Source organism: Artibeus jamaicensis, unplaced genomic scaffold (genome assembly GCF_021234435.1).
Source record: "Artibeus jamaicensis isolate MK-2021 breed Jamaican fruit bat unplaced genomic scaffold, CSHL_Jam_final contig_464, whole genome shotgun sequence".
In the NCBI taxonomy this organism is placed as follows: domain Eukaryota; kingdom Metazoa; phylum Chordata; class Mammalia; order Chiroptera; family Phyllostomidae; genus Artibeus; species Artibeus jamaicensis.
This window is the reverse complement of record NW_026521842.1, coordinates 18221227-18243159: the sequence shown is the minus strand read 5'-3', so window position 1 is coordinate 18243159 and position 21933 is coordinate 18221227. Positions and strand designations below refer to the sequence as shown.

The 21933-nt window shown below is 48.4% G+C and overlaps 1 protein-coding gene across 2 annotated transcripts in view; it reads right to left on the bottom strand.

Moving 5' to 3' along the window:
* The window catches only part of SMPD3 (sphingomyelin phosphodiesterase 3), a 75938-nt gene extending 54369 nt beyond the window's left edge, over positions 1 to 21569 (bottom strand). The window contains exon 1 of one of the 2 annotated variants that reach the window (XM_053666608.1): positions 21423 to 21569. The gene's annotated coding sequence lies outside the window, so the exon portion shown is untranslated. The remainder of the gene's footprint in view (positions 1 to 21422) is intronic. The other variant, XM_037162553.2, reaches the window with a different exon arrangement.
* Positions 21570 to 21933: the final 364 nt, after the last annotated feature.

Sequence of the window (21933 nt, the reverse complement as noted above, 5' to 3'; positions counted from 1 at the left end):
GTAAAAAGTGAGCCTCAAGGACACCCTGGACATGGCCTACAGTCAAGGCTGGAACTGATGAGGGAGGATGTCTCCTATTCCAAAGAGGGAGGCTGTGTGGGGGAGGGGGCAGCATGGGCAGGAGCTCTGCATGCTGAGAGGGTCTCCTCCAGGTGGAAGGTTCAAAGACTCCATGTGGGGAGTCAGTGGCTGGATTTAGTCCAGGAGAGAAGGAAGGCGCCCAGCTGCCCCATGTCTCCCAGAGAATGTGTCCTGCCTGGGGAACTGAGGCAGGAGTGGGAGGGAAACTCCACTGGATGCCACAAGGGTAAAGCGAGGCCCCCGAAGATCCAGAGTGTCTCCACTGGAGTAGATCCAGGATGGGAAAAAGGAAAATACAAATCAGGAGGCTGTGAGGACAGGCAGGAGGGTGGAGGCCCCATGGGAAGCAACAGATCCTAAGCCCTTTGGATGTTCTTAGAGCTGTGAGGACATAAGGATGGGTACCCTATAGGCCGGAAGGCTGGTGGATACTCAACAAGCCGTCTGGCCCAGGCTGATAGCGAGTGGTGGAGATCTGGAGGACAATCAGTCTTGCAGAGGGGGAGGCGGGGAGGCGGGGAGGCGGGGAGGCAGGGAGGCAGACGCTACCCAGAAGGGACGGCACCTGAGTTTGCCAGCGCTCCTCTCTAGTTTCACCCGTTTCCCTGAGGTTGGTGACGTACCCTCAGCACGGAGCCTGGCATGTGCAAGGTGCTCTGAGGGGCCCTGAGGAAGGGGGATTGACCAAAAAAAGTTCCTTGATACTGACTCTGGGCCAGATTTACCCAAGAAAAATAAACTTCAGACTTCAGAGTAGAACAAAGATGGAAATAAAACAGAGTCTCTATTTCAGACTCTCTTCTCTTCGGCACTATTAATAATCCTGTCCCACTTTTGCAAAGTGCATAACGAACGTAGTTCTAAACAGGATCTGTACATAATCAGCCACCCAGTCAACATGTCTGCCAAGCATCTACTAAGGATTCATGCAGCACCAGGCCCCCTGGGTGCCAGACACAGGTGTACCCACAAGGAAATGAATGTTGATTCAATAACCTCATTTGATCTTTGACAACCCCGTTTATTATGCCATTATGGTGGCTGCATACTGGAGGAAGAGGAAACAAAGAATACCGAGTTGGCCGGCCAACATCACACTAATGACCAGTTTATGACCCTACCAAGAAGTTCCTGTGGGCGCCCCTATGTGACCTTGAGCTGACCCCTAGCAGTGCACTTCCGCTTGGCTCCTATACAAGTGACTTATTGACGGGAATTTCCAGTGGTAGCTTTTGAGTCCTGAGGCAGAGGTATACTTCAAAACAAACAAACAAACAAACAAACAAACAAACAAACTGTAAAATAATAAGAAAGCTCTTAATATTTGATTTAAAGTCAATATGGTAAGAAAATAGCACCCCAAAATAGAAATATCCCCAAGAGGCCTACGGACAGATCTACACTCCTCATGCCATTTCTGTCACCGCACTCAGTGTCCAATCCCAGCCACGTTGCTTGTAAAAACCTCATCTGGAATCAGGCCTCCACCCTGTGCTATTCGACAGTTTATTAGTAACAAAACCTAACCACCAGTATGGATTGCTTCTCTCTGCCAGGTACTTCCACGTGCTCCTTTAATCCTCCCCTCAAGCCACTTAGGTTGATAAGATTATTCCCATTTTACAGATAAGGAGGGGGAAGCTTCCCAGGGTCCCTCAGCTCCCAAGTTGCCATCAGATTTAAACTCATCCATCAGATTCAAAGAAAGGCGGTCTTCCTACTTCTCTGTGCCCATCCGACTTGCGGCTGGCAGGGAAGAGCTAAGAGGAATAGTTGAATGCATTCAGTGAAAGGATCAGGACTCTGAAACATCTGAGGCCCTGGGTGCACTGTCCAACAAAACTTTCTGCAGTGGTGAGAATGTACTGTCTCTGTGCTGTCCAGTGTGGTAGCCACTCACCACTCGTGGCCATTGGCTGTCCAATGTGGTAGCCCCTAGCCACTCGTGGCTATAGAGAACTTGAAACACAGCTAGTGTGACTGAGAAACTGAAATTTTAATTAAATGTCAGTTTAAATAGCCACACGCAGCTGGTGGCTACTGTGTAGACCAGACCTTGCACTATGGGCAGAAACCAACAGGGTGACTCTGCATCAGGATCTGTGTAACTCTGGCATTGGGGCCATAGGAACAGAGTTGGAAATGAGTGGGGGCTGGGGGGCCCCTGACACAGAGAGCTCAGGTCTCAGTGGATGAGGCCTCCGCAGTCAACTCTGGATGTGGGAGCTGAGACATGAAATCAGAGAAAAGGAGGAACGAGGGAGTGGGTGGGGCAGAGGGGAGAGGAGGGGCTTGGAAAGCGGGGGCAGGCACAAGACGGGTTCACCTGAGGATCTAGTCCCCTGTTCCCTGTGCCCCAGAAATGCAAAGGAAAGAAGTCTTCAGAGACAGGAGGCTCTGCCAGTTACTGGGTCTGCCCCACAGGGAAGCACCTTCCTGCTCCTCTGCCAGCTGCCCTAGGCTTCCTGTGAGCTGTGTCCAGCTTTGTCGGCCTCCCATTTCTTCGTTTGTTTTGGAGCATCTGAGCAGCCTGTTCCTCACCCTGGGAGCGGGAAAATAAACATCACCGTGGAGACAAACTCACTTGACTCCACTTACAGCCACTAACAGCCCATGATTTTCCAGCTTGAAGGCCCTTTTGCTTCTGTAAGCGTTGCCCAAGAAGATTTGGCCGCAGAAAAAAGACAATCTGGAAGTTGAGGGCAATGAACTGCTGTGATGAGAAAGACACAGGACAAATCCCTGACAGGGGCTTTGGCAACAAGAGGACAGGCTGCCTCCAACAGCTACTGTGCCTCTGGTTCGCAAATTAGATATGCCCCTCTGCCCGCTCCCACACTACCTTGAAGATTTGGGTAGGGCAAGCAGGCACAGTAGCAGAAGGGCCTGGACTGCTTGCTCCAAAGAGAGATCCTTGCATTGAGCTTTCAAAGACAAGGGTGGGTTTATCGTTTTGTCCTCATTCTGTCTTGAGTCTGGACTTCAAAGGACAGGAAGCCAATAACAGCACTGGTCACTGCGGGGCGGGGGGCGGGGGGACGACTTCCTGGGAATCTCACTGGGAAGTGAGACCTCTAACCCCCTCTTCTATATTCTGATTATGGAAGGAGAAGAGTGACTTTGCCAGGTTTACAAAAGGCAGTCCCTGAAGGCCCTACATCATAGAGCCCTTTATCTGTGCCAGAGCTTGGACCTGGGGTGGAAAGGGGTCAGACTTGGCTTCTGCCTAGAGAAAAGAGGCAGACAGAGGTGAGGGTCTAGGTCACTGCAGGGTTACGGACCTGGAGTGGGCCCTGACCCACCAAGTAGGCTGAGGTAGAGTGTGTGGAAATCCCAGAGCTGCATTACTGGTGATATGGGCTCCAATGTGGGCAAAGCCAAGGCCTGTCTGCTTTCCTGCTGGATACAGTGGGCTGGAGTTCATTCAGTCCGCTTGCCAGACCTTGCACTTGGGGTAACGGTCAGTGTGAGAGGGGCTACCAGAGCCAGGTGCCGTCAGGGCTGCGCGAGGGCTGGTTAGTGCTCTGTGCTTGAGCAGGGCTCTGAAAAACTCAGCAAGCCTCTGTGTCTGGTGACCAGGGGCCTCTGACTGTCCTGGCAACCCCGCTGTTGGATAGGATTTCCTGAGATGGATCTGAGCAGGCCGGGGAGCACTGGGCCTCAAGACTACTGCATGGATTCCAGGAGACTGTTGTTTCTGCTCTCAGCAAATGTTTGAGTTGGGAGGGGGAAGTTTGGGGCACCTCGGGCCTTTCCTCTTTGGCCTACGGTGTAGCATGATCTGTTGTAGCCTGGTTAGAGGGGTGGGGAGGGGGGCTGCTGTGTAGCCCAGGGCTGACATTGACCTGTCCTTCTTATCCTTGTCAGCGATGAGTCTCTATGAGCCCTTTGGACTGTGCCCTTCACTGTTTCAAATGAAGGACTTGAGACTAAGGGAGGAAACTGTTCCCAGGGCCAGTCTGTCCACTCTTAGGAGATGGGGGTAAAGTCCACGTCTGCACTGAGGGAAGGAACTTAAAGTGAGGCCAGACTTCCTTTGCGATCGCAGAAGAGGTAACACTCGAGGTCAGCTTTGGTCTGACAGCAGCAAAAGTTGCCCTCCCTCCCCTCCAGATCCCCTACCTGTCCCCCCCCCCCCACCATCTCTCTCTCCAGGAATACATAGAAACGTTTTCTAGAGATAACACACGGGCTTCAGCAAAGCCTACAGTGGTGCCTGTCTCTGAATATTTGCTGCAGATGCTTTCTGCTGCCTCCCCAGTCACGCTTTTTATCGACTGCAATGCCTGGACCACGAGTTGTGATTCTGTGGTGAGAATCAATTTCATAGATGTCAATAAACTAAGATGAGGATTAATTCAGAATCTGAGGCTGAACACGACAGCTATTTTGGGTCAAGTCCACATTTTGTTCCTGAATGGATTCTGGCTTACCTCTCTTTTCCCTGGTCCAGCTCCTCAGTCTTCATTTTGAGTTCAGCACACTGAATTCAGCCATATGCCTCTGCAGAAGCCCTGGGCTAATTTCCAGTCGTGGGGGCCTTTTCCCTCCAATCACCCCACTGCTGATTGTGAATATCAAACAACATAAAAGATAACTTAGAAACACATAAGGCAGAATCATGCCCCTCTTGTAGCAACACATTCTGTTTGGCTTTCCCTATAGTCAGGGGCCATACATGTAATGGTCGGACCAGGACATTCTTTATGGTCTATTTACTCGATTAGTGTTAGATGCGTCTCTGCGCGGCCTTTGAGCCATCAAGAGCATCATTTCCAGTGACTGCAGAATGTTGTGTCAAGTGGCTCGTCATGTTATTTAATCATTTGCCTTCTGTGCACAGTCTTGCTGGAAGCCAGGTCACCTGACCTGAGTTTGGATGGTAATGCACATTTGCCAGTGCAGGGAGGTGCCACGGTGGAGCCAGAATTCAGATGCATTTATTCATGAAACACTAATTGTTAGCAAGGGACTGGAGCAGGGCAAGGATAGAGTCTGGGGGAGTAAGAGGGTGTGGTGCTAGATCCCCAGTTGCTTGCGAGTCTGACTGGGGCAGGGAGACAGGCCCGTGTTGCGTGGTGTGGGCAGATGTTAGGGCTTCTGACCCTGGAAGTGATGGCATGGGTGGTTCTGAGAAATTAGGTTCTCAACTAACTCGGATTTATCTTTTAGAGATTTATTTGGTACTGATGATAACATAATAAGATTCGGAACTATTCTGCCTAAAAAGCAGATTCTAGGGGCTTTTCCTATGATCACTTTAATTTGCCATGTGTCCTCTGATGTTTCTTGAGTGGGAGGTGAAAGGGTGTGGAGTGAGAGCTGTAGTGCTGGGCTCTGTGGAAAACTGGGAGTATTTCCCTCAAGGACTCCATGAGGCAGGGGCAGGAGCAGGGAAGCCGAAAACCATTGTTTGACCTGAGAATAACAGCTCTATTTACTGAGCTCCTGCTGCAAGACAGATACTGTGTAGTAGGCACTTCATGTAAGAAAACATGATTTTCTCAGCAACTGTATTTTATGGTAGGTATTATTTTCTTCCAAGGGTTGCGAATTTGAAAAGTTAATTGACTTGCAAGAGGTTACTTAGCAATATCTCTTCTGCAAAGCCAGATAGTTGCATAGCATTTCATGAAACCTTTTCTCCCCCAAAGAGTGCTCTCCTACAGGTTTGCCGTTCAAAATAAAATGGGAACTGAATAGCCACCGCGACCCGGGAATGACACAGAATTATATGTGGTAATTTTAGAAAACTCTCTTGAAGTAATTTACTTTCAAAGGAGAGTATTACTTAGGGCTGAAATTGATAAGAATATGTGTTTAGAATTAGTACTTAAGTTTATTTTGGTCGTTTTCATAAGAAACTGTACCTTTAAATTAACATCCCACATCAGTGGGCTGGAGCTTGATCTCCTCACTCTTCTTTCTGGGAGATTAAAGACCTCAGGGTATTTACAGACTTTCTGCTCCGCCCTGAGGAGTCACGAGGTCAGACCAGAAACCGCTGGCCAGAGATCTCAGTGGTGGAGGGGGTTTGTCCACAGAACCAGTGGCAGTGCAGTGGGCAGAAGTGGTTTTGAGGGACCCAAGGGCCAGGGCAGCCTGGGTCTGGATTTTAAATTTGACTTTGCTGTTTTTCTTGATTACTGCCACAGCCATAATTCACAGTCCAGTAAGTCAGAGCCACAGGTTCTGTTTCCAAGTAGAGAGCCATGCTCAGGGTGATGATTTATTCTGATCCTTTTGTGGGAAACTTCTCCCTTGTGGATGCCTCAGTGCTCTCCTCACTGCCTCCCCCCCCCACCACCACCACCGCGGGGCATGCTGCCTCATACTCAGTCCTGGGGCCTTGCCCCCATCCTGTGCGCAGAGGGGCTTCGCTGGCCTTTCCTCCGCAGGCATGTGCACCAGCCTGCCCCCATCTCTGGGGTGACATATCGTCTGCAGCCAGATGGATGCCCTTGCAACTCTGTGATGAGTTTGGAGTAACAGATAAATTTGGAAGCCCTTGGCCTATCAAGGGGAACCATGTTCCTCTTACAAGAGTAAGTGAGGTCACCACGGGCACAGGCAGAGGGGAGAGGCAAGGGGACTGGGGTCTGTCTTGGGGCAACCATATCTGAGCTGCCAGAGGAGGACAGAAGGGTTAAAAAGTCACAGTAGAAGAGACGAGAGCTGAGTTGGGGAAACACAGTGCCCTGGGATAGAGAAGCAGAGCCTTTCTACGAAGGTGTGGCCTGCAAGGATTTCTATTTGCTGTCCTTGTTTGTTAAATTTCACCCGAATCTTGAAAATAATAAATCCTATGCTGTGGGAATAAGTTTTACTGTTTGTTAAAAAATTCATTTTGTTAAAGTCATAGAAAAATATACGATCAGCAAAGAACATTTGGAAGGAAAAAACAGAAAGAGAACATTTAAATACCTTATTTCCCGTCTCTCTAAACACGCCAAATGTTAACATTTTGATATGTTTTCTTTCAGTGGGTTAGGGTTTTACATCTTACAATTATAATTATACTGTATGTATAAATTCACACTCAATCTTACATTTATATCACAAGCATCGGTCTGTCTATGGTCTTTTAAAACATGGCAAACATCACTCAGACCGCTGCAAAGTTCAGTGCCCACCATTCAAATTCATCTCCTTCGCTCTGCTATGCCTTCCTGTCTGTGTGTGTTCCGGCTACTCGATGTCAGGTACCGAGAGCGGCGTGCACATTGGCTGTCTCTGTCTTGTATTTCCAAGGTAACAGGTTTTGCCTCAAGTATTTTGATGTTAAAATATTGAGTGTATGAATGTTCTGAACAGTCATGCTTTCAAAATTGCTCCTGTGAATATAAAATTACCCTTATTATACTGCTTGATGCTGTTCATCGCCTTAGATCATGCTTTGTCTGGTGTAGCCACTCACTCTGTCTCTTTTGTTTGCATTTACCTGGTATAGCTTTGCCTCTCCTGGAGTTGTTTGATTGTAGATGAGTCTCTTGTGTGAATGTAACCAGGGAAACTTTGTCTTCTAACAAGGGAATGTTAAATGCTTACATTTATTGTCATATAACAATGCTGGGCGGCTGCCTATTATCTTGTTTTTGGTTTTCTGCATTTCCTTTCTTTTCTGACTTTTGAGCCACAGTTGCTGATTTCTTTTATCTCCGGCAGTGATTTGGAAGGGAGACATCTTGTTTCTCATTCCACTGATCTGCATTCTATCGCCTCCAATGAATGTTTTAATTTGTCTCTGTGTTTGGTTTCTAAGCAGCTCTGCTTATCTTAGCCAGGCCCTTGTCATCTCCTTTGGTGAAGGCGACATCCTCTGCAGATCTGCAGAATGGTTTTAAAGGCTCTGTGTTGATTTTTCTTTGTTTGCTCACTCTAGGAAGGGAGTCCTGTACAGCTAGAGCAGGAGGGCTGAAGGCCACTCCCGGGAGACGCCCTGGTGCTTCCTGTGAGATTGAAGGGAGACTGGGGGGGGGGGGCAGTTGGCGATGGTGAGGGGGAAAGGCAGGAAGTGTCATCAGCGCCGCCTGTGGAAGCCCCTTGAAGAGGTGCCTGCGGGCCCCTGGGTGAGAAAAGCAGTCTGAGCAGACAGTCCAGCTGGCAGGGGTGCGGTCTCCTCAGAGAGAGGGTCCCAGAGCTGAGGGACCAGAGTGGAGGGAGGGGCGGGTAGGAGGTGGGCGACTGGAGTTGGTGGTGTTGTGACACTGGCCTAGACAGGTGAGTCAGGGACTATCATTTTCATGAATTACTTTAAGACATGCTTTTGAAGACTTCTAAACGGAATTTCAGTGAGGGCTCTTTAAGTGCCCCCATTTGTCTACTCTCTTGACCAGCGATTGTGCTAATGCACTGCATATTAAAAACTCTCTGTATGGGGCAATTAAAAGCTTTAAATAACTTGTTTAGATCTAAACACTCTGGCATTTCTTTTCATTTATGCAAGATATTTGCTCTCTGTATCCCCTAACACAGAGGTGCCAGTTCTCGGGAGGATGCCGCCACACCCACAGACTGGGCAAGGCTGGCACCTGGGGAAGGCCGGGTGGGGCTGGCCGGGTGGGGCTGGCCGGGGAGGAGAGCTGTCCAGGGCCCAAGAAGTTCTCTAGAGAGAGACACAGGCTGGGTAGGGATTTTATTTTCTATTTCTCCCCAGCTTTATGGAGATATTATTGACCGAAAACATAAGTAAGTTTAAGGTATACAATGTAATGATTTGATACACATTGCAAAATGATTATCACGGGTCTTCATCTTCTGGAGGGCATGAGAGGCAGGGGTGGGCTGGCCTGCCACCAGAGATGCTCTGTCTGACAGGGCCGAGGCTCTGTGAAGAGTGACCTCAGGGACAGGCCATAGATCAGAAGACCTGCTGGTGAGAAGGGGCCCAGATAGTGCATGCAGGGGTAGGCCTTTTGGGGGGCCATCCTGGCCCCTGGGGAGGGTGGTGAAGCCAAATAGCAACTCAGGAGAGCTAGACTATTCCCACTGGACACCAAGGTTGATGCCTCACAGACACCAAGTTTCTCTGGGCTGATCAGCATCTCGGCTAATACTCTATATATCTTAGAACATTTCAACCAGAATCAGGAAATGGCATCACTAGGGTTCAGACGAGCAGGTTCCAAGAAGGCCTTGGGACAGGCCTGGCCCCTGGAGATCAGGTCATTACTCTAATTTCCATGCTGCTCCAGGTGCAGAGGCCAACCTGACCATGGCCAAGCCCCTGGGGCAACAGATGAGGAAACTGAGATCCAGAAATGCAAATGATATAATTCAAGGTCACGCAATAGGCCAATCCCAACTTCCTACAGTAGTATCTCAAAAATATTCCTACCCATTTTTGTTTTCTTCTATGTGTGTTAGTGTAAACCCTCTGACTCAGTTGTTAACATCTGGACCTAACATATGTGAGAGAGAGAGAGAGAGAGAGAGAGAGAGAGAGTGTGTGTGTGTATTCATTCCCCTATCGGAGGCAGTCCTCCTCCTCTGTGCTTCCAGTGCTGTCTGCTCATCCATTATGCCACTTATCTCACTGGGATTATCTGTGTTTGTCTCCTCACAGGAGTGAGTACCCAAGGGCAGGGACTTCTTGTTGTTCTCTGTAAAGTATACAGTAGGCGTACATGAATTTCATTAAATGAGTGTTGATAAATGCACACCTCTCCACTCACTATACATAGGTTACAGTGGCATAGTCCAATTAAATATGCAATCCTTTTGTGATCAAGTATTTTTTAAATTATGCTCTTCTGCAGGTTAACAACTGAAAAGCTACTTCGCACTCAGCATGCCACGCCTGTGGAGGGTGTGGCTGCTTCGTGGGGCCCCTTGTGGAAACATGCTCTAATTGCAGGCCAAGGGTGTCAGGAGTAGGTCTTTCAAACTGAGTGTGTAAAGGAAAAATATTTTCACTGAATATATGCAATAAGTTTCTGAAATATGCCAGCCTCTGCCTCCTTCACCTTTCATGCTGCGACCTTGGGTCCACAATTGGACCTGCTCAGACATGGTATGACATAAGGGGGCAGAATTTGTAAAATCCAACTTTGGCTCACCCGCTGGGCTCCATTATTCCACAGGCGTGAGGAAACACCTAAAGGAGAACGTCATGAAGTGGCCACGTTCACTTGCCCATTTCCTACACTGCATTCCTTGTTCTGTTTTAGAATGGGCAAAGGACAGGGACTGTGTCTCATTTACTTCTGTCTCTTCAATGCTGGGCACAGGGTTTACCACAGAGTAGATGCCAGGTGCACGAGCAAGCTTTGAACACTTGCTGAGCGCCTAGTGTGCCAGGCCCTGTGCTGGGGGCTCATCCCAAGGATGTTTAAAGTTGGACATATCAGAGCCTTGGGGCCGGAATGATCAAGTAAAAGTAAACTGGTCGGTGAGACTGCTCTGAAGTAACCGTGGCTCTACCTTCTGAGGCTCAACCATCCTGAGCACCTGTGCCTTTATTATTATTATTATTATTCTTATTCTTATTCCAATTTCCCACTTTGGTTTTATTCCTCAGAAGTCCTCATTACCACCCCGCCCTCCCATTGCGTTCAGTGTGTGCCGTCATACACTGATCATTACTGGGGTCCATGGCTAGATGAACACTTAACATTCCCTTACCAAGTATTTGTCATTTCTCATTAGTGACATGTTTATAATTACTAGGGACTTATCACTGGCTCATCAAAATCTGTGTGGCCTTGCCAACCTGTGAATTTATCTTCCAGAACTGTGGAGGCTTCTGGAACCCTAGCCTGCCTTTCCGGAGAAAACAGTACGGCACCATGATCTCTTTTATCTTCTGTCATCGAATACATCACAGTCCCTCCTTACTCATCAAAGGACTCTCTCATGTCTGTGAAAGTTACCACCCCTCTGCCTCACATCCTTCACAGAACTGCAGGTGCCTCTCAGAAGAGCCGCGGTACTGTGTCCCTCTGCTTCCTGCCGTTGTTTTCCATTGTTATGAGCAGCGTAGCTATGGAGAGAAATCTGGTGGTCATCAGCAACTGCAGCCATTAGAAAAGACAGATTTTCCCTCACCGGTCTAAGGAGAGAGGGGTTTAATTTCCAGTCCCTGCAGTGTGCAAAGAAATAAGCCGGATGAATTCAAAATGGCAAGTCCAGAAAAATCTTTTGTCAAACAATATCTCTGCATGACAGGGAGCACTGACGGACAGGTGCTGCATCCAGGAATGTCTTTGAGATTTGCCGTAACCCTGACTCAGCCCCCCCCCCGCCCCCGCCCAGCAGCCACCATGGGAGGCAGCTACTCAGGGGGTATCACTGGGGAATTGAGTACCAGAGGATAATACTGCTTGCCTCCTGGAGCACAGAGAAAAGGCCTCAGCCCAGGGGGCAAGGGTTCTGCCTCCTCCCTCACAGAAAGGGCCCTCCTAAACTGTTTGCCTGGATTTGGGCGCTGTAGCTGCACTTGGCTTCTGTGCTTCCTGTGCCCTTGCTGCATGCCACTTGACCTGGGCAGCAGCCCTTGTAGCAGGCCTCCCACCCTTCTCCTGTCGAGGACTTTCGTGAAGGCCAAATGAAAGAAAAGACCATGCTCATTCTTTGAAAAGTGAAGGGCACTGGCAGGAATACTGGATTGTAGTGCTGTATGGCTGTGCCCTCCCCAAGCTCGGGCTTTGGGCATGCTTGGTGAGCATGCTCCACGCTGCAACTGAATGCCCAAATGTAGGGAGGTATCTTAGATCAGTGGTTTCTGGTTCCACACCCCTTCCTTTGCCTATGAACTTGTTTGGTTCTCTAACACTTATTAGTCTGACGTTCAAAGCTTTCCAAACCCTTCTTTCCAATCATCTATTTCCTACTGAGACCCTCTTTTCCATTTCATGGCTCCCAGAAGATACCATTAGAATTCCCAGGTCTGTTCATTTGATCACAGCTTGTCACTGCCTTCTGTCCCCACCCTATCCCTTAGGGTCTCTCCATATTGTACCCATCCTTGAAGATTAAGCAGAAGACCTCTATGCAAGCTGACCCACAAATCACCTCACCCTTCTTCAGTCATTGGGTTCCTGCTGACCTTGAACCAGGGAGGCAGTGATCAGAGTGGTTAAGAGCAGGCTCTGCAATCAGATTGTTGAGTTTGGGATCCTGGTCCCACTTCTCATTGCCTGAGTCACCTTAGGCCAGTTACTTAAAGATCCTGAGCATTGCTTTCCCCAGCTATAAAATAGGGATAATAAAGGTAGCTCTTTTATGGACATAGGTTCTAAGCACAGTGCTTGACACACTGAAAGCACTAGATAAAGGAAGATTAGTATCCTAAGAATTTTCTTATATGTTGCTGAATACTTACCATAGCCTAGGAAAAGTAGGTGCCATTGTCCCAGATGAGGAAAATGAAGCCCAGAAAGTTTAAAACATTTGCCCAAGGCCACTGGTTTGGTGGTGAACCTGAGATTCAGACTCAGGTCTTTCTGCTTGGGTTTCACTGTTTTCCCACTTCCACTGCCAACCTGCCTCAATCAGGCCTCCCATGGCTACTTCAGCCCTTGTTCCTTGGTACACTCAGCACAAGGGCATCTCTGCTCTCCACAGTGAGACCCTGGGCTCCTCCAGAGCAAGGTTTCTCAAGACTATCCCACACCAGCTACCCACCATTTAGTATTTGTTGAGGAAGAAGTGGGAAAAATGCATTTCAAGACCAGACCCTATTCCAAAAGAACTCAGTACTGGTGCTTAGGTGCCCAGAAGTCAGAGGCCTCTCAATAGAATCAGGGATAAGCCTATCGCCAGGCTCTTCCCCACCTCAATCCACCTACCACCCTTGGACCCAGAAATCTGTCCAGGTTGCTTTCCTGTCGAGACACTTCCAGATTCCCCATATGTCATGTGGGACTGGTGTGAGTGTTTTCTCTAGAGTCCAATATGCTCTGTTCATGTAAGTCTTCACTGAGCTTGACATATATTTCTTTGGTCCAGAAGGCAAACTTTCAGGAGAGGAAGAGATAGTCAAGCCCAGAAACAATGTGCTCCTTCAGAGCTGTGCAGTGAATGGCCCCACGGTCCGCTCTGGGAGGCAGGAGAACCTCGTCCTCCAGGGGCTATGATATCCACATTTATGTCCCTTTATTTATTTATTTAACGGATTTTATTTATTTACTTTTAGAGAGAAGGGAAGGGAGGGAGAAAGAGTGGGAGAGAAACATCAGTGTATGAGAAATACATCAACTGGTTGCCTCTCATGTGCCCCCAGCTGGGGACCTGGCCCACAACCTAGGCATATGCCCTGACTGGGAGTCAAACTCATGACCTTTCAGTTTGCCGGCCAGTGCTCAATCCACTGAGCCACACCAGCCAGGGCTATGTCCCTTTATTTTTAAAACAAAGCTACATGTAATGTGCTTTAAACACTAATGTCAGAACTTCCTGATAAACACGATGGAGAACAATGCCCATTTTTCGGCTTGCCTTATCATCCTAGTAAAAGAACCTCATGTATGTTAATGGAGCAGAGAAAAGAACATGACAAATTACGCAGAGTGCCCAAAGTAACTACAACCCTACCTTCTGGTGTAGACACACCTAATCAAATGAAACTGTCCTTTTAACTTCCTCAGGGACCAGGCAAGGACGGGAAATGGAGTGGAATTGTAGAAAAGACCATAGAGATTCTGGACAGAAAATTCTCTATTAAAGGGCACTAAAATCCCATTTGGTCAAAGCTATTATTTTTTGAGTGCCTATTATGTACTAGGTGTTTTATTTGCATTATTTAATTTATTCATCACAACCAGCCAGAGAGGTGGTACTATCTCCATTTCACAGAAGAGAAAACTGAGACTCAGTGTCTTGATCAAGGTCAACGGGTGGCAGAGCAGCTTTACCTCACATATGTCTGACGCTGATCCAGGATCTTTCTCCTAAAGCACAAGGCTTACCTTTCCCTGAGGCTTAGATCTCTTGGGCCATTTGTTACACGTGCCTGCTAGTCATCCTCTTCCTCAATTCATTAGCAGAGGTCAAAACCTGTGCATGATGCAGTTAGCTACTTTATTCGCTGTATGTAAATACTTGAAATTTTTTTCTCAATGTCTTCATCTGCCAGCAAATTGGAGCCACATCAAGGTAATTCATCAGCTTAGCAAGTGTTTCCAATCATGTTTTAACTAATAGTAAATCTTTTGCTTGTTTTATATGTAAATTGTCTCCTAGTTCTTCTTCCACGTGCCCCATCCTATAAGATTTCATAAGCCCCTTCTGATAGTAACAACAACTAATGTTAACTGAGCACTGGCTATGTAACAGTCAAGGGATTTAACTCATAACTGAGGAGGTAGGATCTGTTAAGATCATTTTATAGGTGAGGAAACAGAAGCACAGAAAGATTCATCAACTTGCCCAAGGTCACACAGCCCAAATGGTAGAACCAGGATTCATCTCAGGCTGACTGATTATAGAACCTACTTTGCTAAATGCCTAAGTTTATAAAGAAAATTTCCTCCCGCCCTGCTGGATTGAGTGCTGGCCTGCAAACTAAAAAGTCACAGGTTTGACTACCCATCAGGGCATGTTCCTTGGTTGGAGGTGGTCCCCAATTTGGGGTGTGCAGGAAACAATTCATCAATGTCTCATGTAGCTGTTTCTCTCCCTCTCTTTCTCCCTCCCTTCCCCTCTCTCTAAGAAAATAATTTTTAAAAAGATAAAAAATTTCATCCTAAATGAAAACACTCTAGAATAGCGCTGTCCAGTAGAAATATATGAGTTATAAATGCAAGCTACATATGTAATTATAAATTTTCTAGTAGATACATTAAACAAGAAAAAAGAAACAAACGAAATGAATTTTAATAATTAATTTTACCCAACATAATCTAAAGTATTATTTCAACCTATAATCAATATTAACATTATTATATTCTTTTTTATTTTGATTTTTCAAAATCTGGTGTATATTTTATACTTACAGCACTTCTCAATTCAGACTGGCCACATTTTAGGTGTTCAACAGCCACATGTGGCTACTATATTGGACAACTTGGGTATATAAATGGGCATTCTCCTTTTCCTATTTCATCATATTATTTACTTATTTCTATTTCAGCTTTGCATTTGAGTTTTGCATTATGATTGGGTCAGATAAATCTTTGTGAATGGAAAGATGTCCTTTGGATAATTTAATGAACAGAGCAGCAGATTAGGACAGTTGAAAGAACAAGTTTTAGGAGTTATAATACTTGGGTTCCAATCCCCATCTTTGCCACTAACTGGGTTTCTGGCCAAAGGCAACCCTCAACTTCCCTCAGCTATTTTCTTATGTTGAAAATAGTTGATGATTTATGATTATTAAGGTTCTTTCCACTTCTAAAAACTGCTGACTTCAAAAACCCTTTTCAGGGTTGTGGCATCTCTTTCCACTTTCCACCCACGATTTCTGTAGGACAGGGCTTATCCCAAGTTGGGTTGGGTTCCTTGTGCCCAGTTCTATGCCTGGCACATTGTAGGCACAAGAAGAAATGAAAAAAATCTAGTTCTTTGAGGGACCCCTAGGCCTTCTGAGTTTTACCAGAATAAGTATAGCAGCTTTAGCACTTAATTACACTTTTATATTCTTTCTCATATTGGCCTAAAATCTTGACAATCCAGGCTTTCTGAAGGGTTATAGCTAGGATTAAAAATCATTTCCCGATCCTGTTAGTAAAGAAGATAGTGTTCAGCTGTAGGCACAGCTGCTTAGAGACCCCTGCACATGGCCTCCCTCCTATTACATGCTGTTCTGATGCCGAGGAGAGCTAATTAATGACTTTAAATAAGAAAACAATCAAATCTGTCTGCAGTCAGATGAGTCAGAGCAGACCCAGATGGGGAGCCAGGTCTTTGGCCTCCAAGTGCCCTCGGAAAAAGTAATAGCAGCTTTTACTCCATGCGTCAGAGCCCTGCAAATCCCACACCTAGAAGGGGAAAGAATTTCTCTAGATGGATTGGAGACCCAGCTTTATGTGAGGGATTTTCATAAAAGACTAGGCCTCCTATCTGTATGTTGTGCAGATTGAGGTCTAGGAAGAGGAGGAAAAGCACGAGCCTATTCCTCCCTATTTTCTTTTCAGAGAGGGAGGATGAGAGGGAGAGAAACATCAGTTGGGTGACTCTCACATGCCCCCAATCATGAACCTGGCCTGCAACCCAGGCATATGCCCTGACTGGGAATCGAACTGGTGGCCTTTTGACTCACAGGCTGGCACTCAACCCACTGAGCCATGCCAGCCATGGCCCTCCTTATTTTCTTTAGATATCCAAGCCTACAGCGACTGAATGGAGAGTTCTCAGGCACAGGCCGCTTGTACAACATGGGGTGTGGATGTGATGCTTCCCCAAGATTAGTTGAGGCCAACAACAGTGAAAACTTTTACTTTGGTATTAGAGGTTTTGCTGTGAAAACCCGAGAGTGGGAATAGGTGGAAGAAGCCTTTTAACAATATCCGAGTGTCCTCAGAACTGGAACAGGATGCTGGCAAATAAAGATAAGCCCTCCTTTTTTTTTTTTTTTTGGCTGCATATATACTCTCTCAAATAATAACAGCCCCCTTATGTTTTTGCCATTTTTGTCATTTATTAAAACACATTTAGTCGCCATCCAGGCTTGGCTTCTTGTGAAATTGTTCCACTCTGGAAAGAGAACCCTGGGCTACTGGCCATGATGGTCATTATACTTTCCTTTCCTCTTCTTTGGTAATCAATCTCAGGTGACAAGCCTTTTGTCAGGATAATATGTAAAGTATGTGGTAATAACTTTGATGAATTTGAAAGGACCTTTTTTTGTGGTTTATGTCTGAATCTTAGTTGGTCCCCAACTTCATTCCTCTAAAATTTGGTTAGAATCTCATATAGAATAGCCCAGTACTTCAACTTCACTTCTATGTTAGTGGTAGGGAAAAATTTAGTAGTGAGAAGGAGGCTCTGGAGTTCAAGATCCAGGTTGGAATCTAAACTCTGTCCCTTCTGATCTGTGTGACCATGGGCAAATCCCTTTCCTCTCAAAGCTTCATTTCCTGATCTTGAAAGTGGGAATGACCCCACCACTTGTCTCATAGGACTGTGAGGATGAAGTACATTCTTCCATGTGAAGAGCCTGACTCGGAAACGTTTCTTCTTACTAGCTCATAATTCTTTAAGTAGGGATTGCCAATGGGTTCGCTGAAAGTGATGCAGTAAAAGCCTCTACAGCTCCGTTTTCTCTTATTGCATTATGTGATGAGCTTTGGGGAAATCCGCACAGAGGCTGTCATCCTCCAAGCTTTCTTCTGTTCCACACCCTAGAACCTTCCCTTCCCACTAGTGCGGCGGACGACAGTGTGCAGAACCTTGGACAGCTCCGCTCCTTAGCTACTGCTAGCTGCCTGAGGGAGCAGAACAGAGATTTTCCCAGAAAGGCTGGCTAGTGTAGGGGTTTAGGAATCGCAAGAGCTGCAGCCTTACTCCCAGCATGCATGACACTTGCATTCTTCAATATGGCCAGCCTTCCTGGAAAATTCTGAGGAACCTCTCCTCAGAACCCAACTAAGTCTTAACCCATAAGACTTACCAAATCCTCAGGCCCTTTCTCCTCTCTTAAGAACTCCAAGTACTTTTTTTTTTTGAACCCAAGAAGAACAGAGCCACCACCCACATCTTCCTCTATCTGCTGATATTTAATTTGTGTGGCTTTGGTACAAGGATTAAACATTCTTGATTAACTTCAAGTGAAAGTAATAATATGTGAGCCTGAAGAAAGGTTTTACAGGACAAAAGATTCGGGTATGAATTAAAACAAACATAAAATAACATTATTGCCTGTAGGTGATGTTGAGCATCATTCTCTTATCAGAATAAACAGGTGGTTCAATTTAAGCAGGTAGCTTTTCACTCTCCAGTGCAGAACACAACACAACACACACGTGCAGTCACCTTCTGAAGGCAAGGAAGGTATTAAGTCCTATTTTTACTTTATGATACTGAGTCACATAGTTCAATGCAAATCACATGGATGCCAAAGTAAGAACAATACCAGGTATTTAAATACCTCCTTCCCTTTGAGGAGCTTGAAAGATTTTTGTGGCTGCATGAAATGCCTTTACAGAAACTCCAGGAAAAGAGACGTTGTCACCAGGTGGGCATTTAAAACTGAGCTCATCTCAGCCATCTTCCCTGTTCCCATTATTAGGCCTGGAAGAGCCAGTTTGCCAGCTCTTTGCATTTAGCAATAGCCTCCTGATTTCTGCATTTTCTGGGCCACATAGACGACTAGGAAAAGAAAGCTTATGTTTAAAAAACATGTTATTGACTAATAATAGGAACAGAAGAGGATAAAAGTGGAATCGGAAACAAAGGAGCAAGAATCGTAGAGGGAGAGGATGAAGCAGGAAAAATGCATAAACCTCCCCGATCTTCACAAATGTTTTCCATGCATTTTCCTTTTAAATAAATTTGATACCCAACCCCAACTGGATGGAAACGTGAACAAAGCCTTTATTTAGGCCCTCTTTAAATAAATTCTTCCCTATGGATGAGGACAGTAGCAGTCCTGCTGCCTGAATTAGCTTGAAGGAGCTTCAGACAAGAACATCAACTCGGGACTCCAAAGGCAAACAGGGGACCCCAAAAGGGAAGGGTTTGTGGTTTCACCAGCAGTGCTCAAACCCACCCTGAGCCTCCACACCTGGGGGAGTGTTTATTAGCTGCTAAATTTCATCTTATTTTAACTGCTGCCCAGCAGAGGTCGCTGTGGGTCCTGGCGGTGGATACTTGTGGAGACTGCACGGGGCAGGGCTGGGCTGGGTGGTGGCTCCATAGTCTAGTAACTGCTTTTCTTGTGGTTCCACTGGGAAGGGGGTTTCAGGTAGGGATTATTTTGAAGCTACATGGCACCTTGCCATGCAAGTGCGATGAAACTGAGGTTACTTGCTGGGGGTGGGCAGGTCTGGGAGGGTTCTTTTCATTCTCTAGGGTTGTCTACCCATAGTTGTATCTGTGTCACATTAGTGCCCTCTCTGTGAGTGTACCTGGGATTCCTGAGGGGCCAGCTGTCACTGAGCAGCAACTCCCGCCCCATGGCCCTCCCAGACATGGAGACCAATGTGACAAAAGTTGCCTTGCCACACAATCTTGTACACATTCATGAGAAACTCTGTTGATGGGCTACCCCACCAAACACCACTTGGAAGCCTGTGGTGGTGGTGGTGGGGGGGGATTGCAGAATTCTGGTCCTTAGCTTGAATATTCTGAGGGATGGAAAGGGCAGGGCTCTGGCGAGGATGTTAGGTTCAGACCTGAGACTGCAGAAGAGCTGAAGAGGGTACCACATACTTGTGAGACCCTATTGTTCACATGCAGGCCTGCAGGCTAGGCCCAAGGTGGCCTGAAGCTACCTCCACTTTGAGGACATCCACTTGGGCCCTAGTTCATTACTATGGCTTGAGAGTGGAAGGGGAAACTACCCTGCACCCATCCCCTAACATCCAAGGCCATCAGTAGGTGGTTCTCACACACACAGCCAGATGCCCAAGCTCACCATGACACACACATGAACTCATTTCACATTCATTTTCACACTCACCTAGTCACACCCATTCACACACCCTTTGACCCAAGCAAACACAGTGTGGCACACACAAACACACTCAAACCCGGAAACCAAATTTAACTTAGCATGGCTGATGTTGGGCAAGGGGTGTCCGGTGAGGATGCCCCTTCAGACCCTGACCCACTCAGGACTCCTGAACCGTGGGCCCCTACCAACGAGGTAGAGTCCTCCGACTGTCCACATCCTTGTGGTCACATGTCTTGAATGCCCCCCAGAAGGGACCCTGGTTACCATCGCACACATGGCGTCTGCTTGCCGGGCTGGGAGAAGGGACGGGGTGCAGGGGGCTGTGGAGGGAGTGCAGCAGGGAAGAAGAGCACGGGGCATAGAGCCCTGCCGGACTTAGCCACCTTCCTCTCTTGGGATCCCCCCCCCCCCCCACTTAGCCGCCTCCTCTCCTGGGATTTTCCATCTCCTCTCGCGCAGGGCCACGAGGAGAGAGGGCGCTTTGTCTCCCTGTCTCCCGCCCGGCATCTGGCACGTTTCTGCGGAAGCTCCCCGCGCCGCGCCCGAAACCCCCCCTTCTCCTGGCCGCGCCCCCCGCTCAGCCCTTGGCGCAGGCCCACCAGTGCGGCGACAGCCGCTTTGTCCTCCCGCCTATGCCAGGGGAAGAGCGAAAGCCCCGCGCCTGGAGCCGCTGCTGTGTGGCCCGGACGCAGGTCTGGGTGGCCCAATTTGGGGTGCACCCCGCCCCGAGTAGAGTAGCCCCAAAGGTCTGTGGGCGCAGGGCGTGTCTGCCCGGGGCTCTGGAGTGCTTGATAAGGGACCGCCCTGTTCCGCTCCGCACATGTCCACCCGGGTCTGTCTCTCGTCTGCGGTGCAGGAGCCTGGGTCCCCGGGGTGGGGCGGGGCAGTCATTTCGACTTATTGCCCCTGGCCTGGATCCAGGTACAATGGGCCTAGGAGATAAGACCTGGGAGGGGAGAGGTTGGTAGGGGGGGGGGTCCCTCAATCCCTCTTACTTTCCCCCATGGCACACCTCACTCCCAGGCCACTGAGTCCTTAGGCGCGGGGCTGAGCGTGGAGGACTCAGAGAATCGAGAATCCTCGGTGCTTTCTAGTGCTCACGACTCCAAGCAGGGCGGAGAGGGTCTGGTGGTCTTTGCCTTTTACGCCCCAATCCCCTCCCACCCAATAACCTAGGCGGGTCCGAGTGAGAGTGGAGAGAGTCCCCTGTCTCCATCTCCATCCTGCCCCTGTCTTCACAAAACCCTAGGCTTCGAGGGAAAAGGGTGGGCACGAGAAAGGGGCACCCTGATATCCCAAAGAGCCCTTCCTCAATTACCCCCGGAGTGTCTGAGCAGAAGGAGGAGTTCCTGTGGTTTCATCCATCACATCCAGACCCCCTTTGTAACCTCAGGCGGCCGAGGTATCGTGGGGAAGGGTCCTCTGCTTCCGAACCTTTCTACCATCCTATTCTCAATAATACAAGCCTCGGCTTCCAACACGGGAGAGGGAGGCTCCAAGCTCTTAACGCCCTGTCGGGAGAGATGGGGCGGGGGAGTGGTCCCTCAGCCCTTGTTCCTCACACTCAAGAGTCCCCTCTACCACAAAACAAAAACGAACCCGAGCTGCTCCGACCTCAGGCGCCTGGCTATAGGGGAGGCGGGCGAGGAGGCAGTCAGCAGCTCTCTAGGACAAGATGGTCTTGAGGGCGGAGAGGACGGGTCCCATCAACTCCCCAGGCACCACCACCCAACCTCACGCCGGCTCATTCCCTCCCCAATAAAACAAAAGCGAATTTAGCAGCACTGACCTCAGAGAGGCGGGAGAGCGCTCAGCCGCGGGCGAGGCACCCGGGTCCTCCGGACTCCTCACGGCCCTGCCTTCCCAATGCTAGTCTCCCAGCGGCCGGGAGTGGCGGCGGTGGCGGCGGCAGCGCAGCAGAAGCAGCAGCAGCAGCAGCAGAAGCAGAAGCAGCAGCAGCAGCAGCAGCAGCAGCAGCAGCTGCAGTTACCGCGGCTCCCGTGTCCGGAGCCTCCCTCGGACTCAGCACCTGGAGAGGGGAACAGCTCCGCGCCTCATTCCAGTGACCCCGCCTCCTGTGAGCTGCTGTAGCCAATGGGGACCCGGGCCCCGCCCAGGAGGCCGCCCATTGGGGGGGCTCCCTCCCCTCACCCTTCCGCCCCGCCCGCGAGTTCTCCGGTCTCTCTGTCAAGACCGCATCCCCCCCAGAGATAGCCGGCGTTTTCGCACACCCTTCTGGAACTTGTAGTCCTTTAAGGACATGGAGCGAGCTCTCGCGGCAGGAAGGTAACCAGAGATGC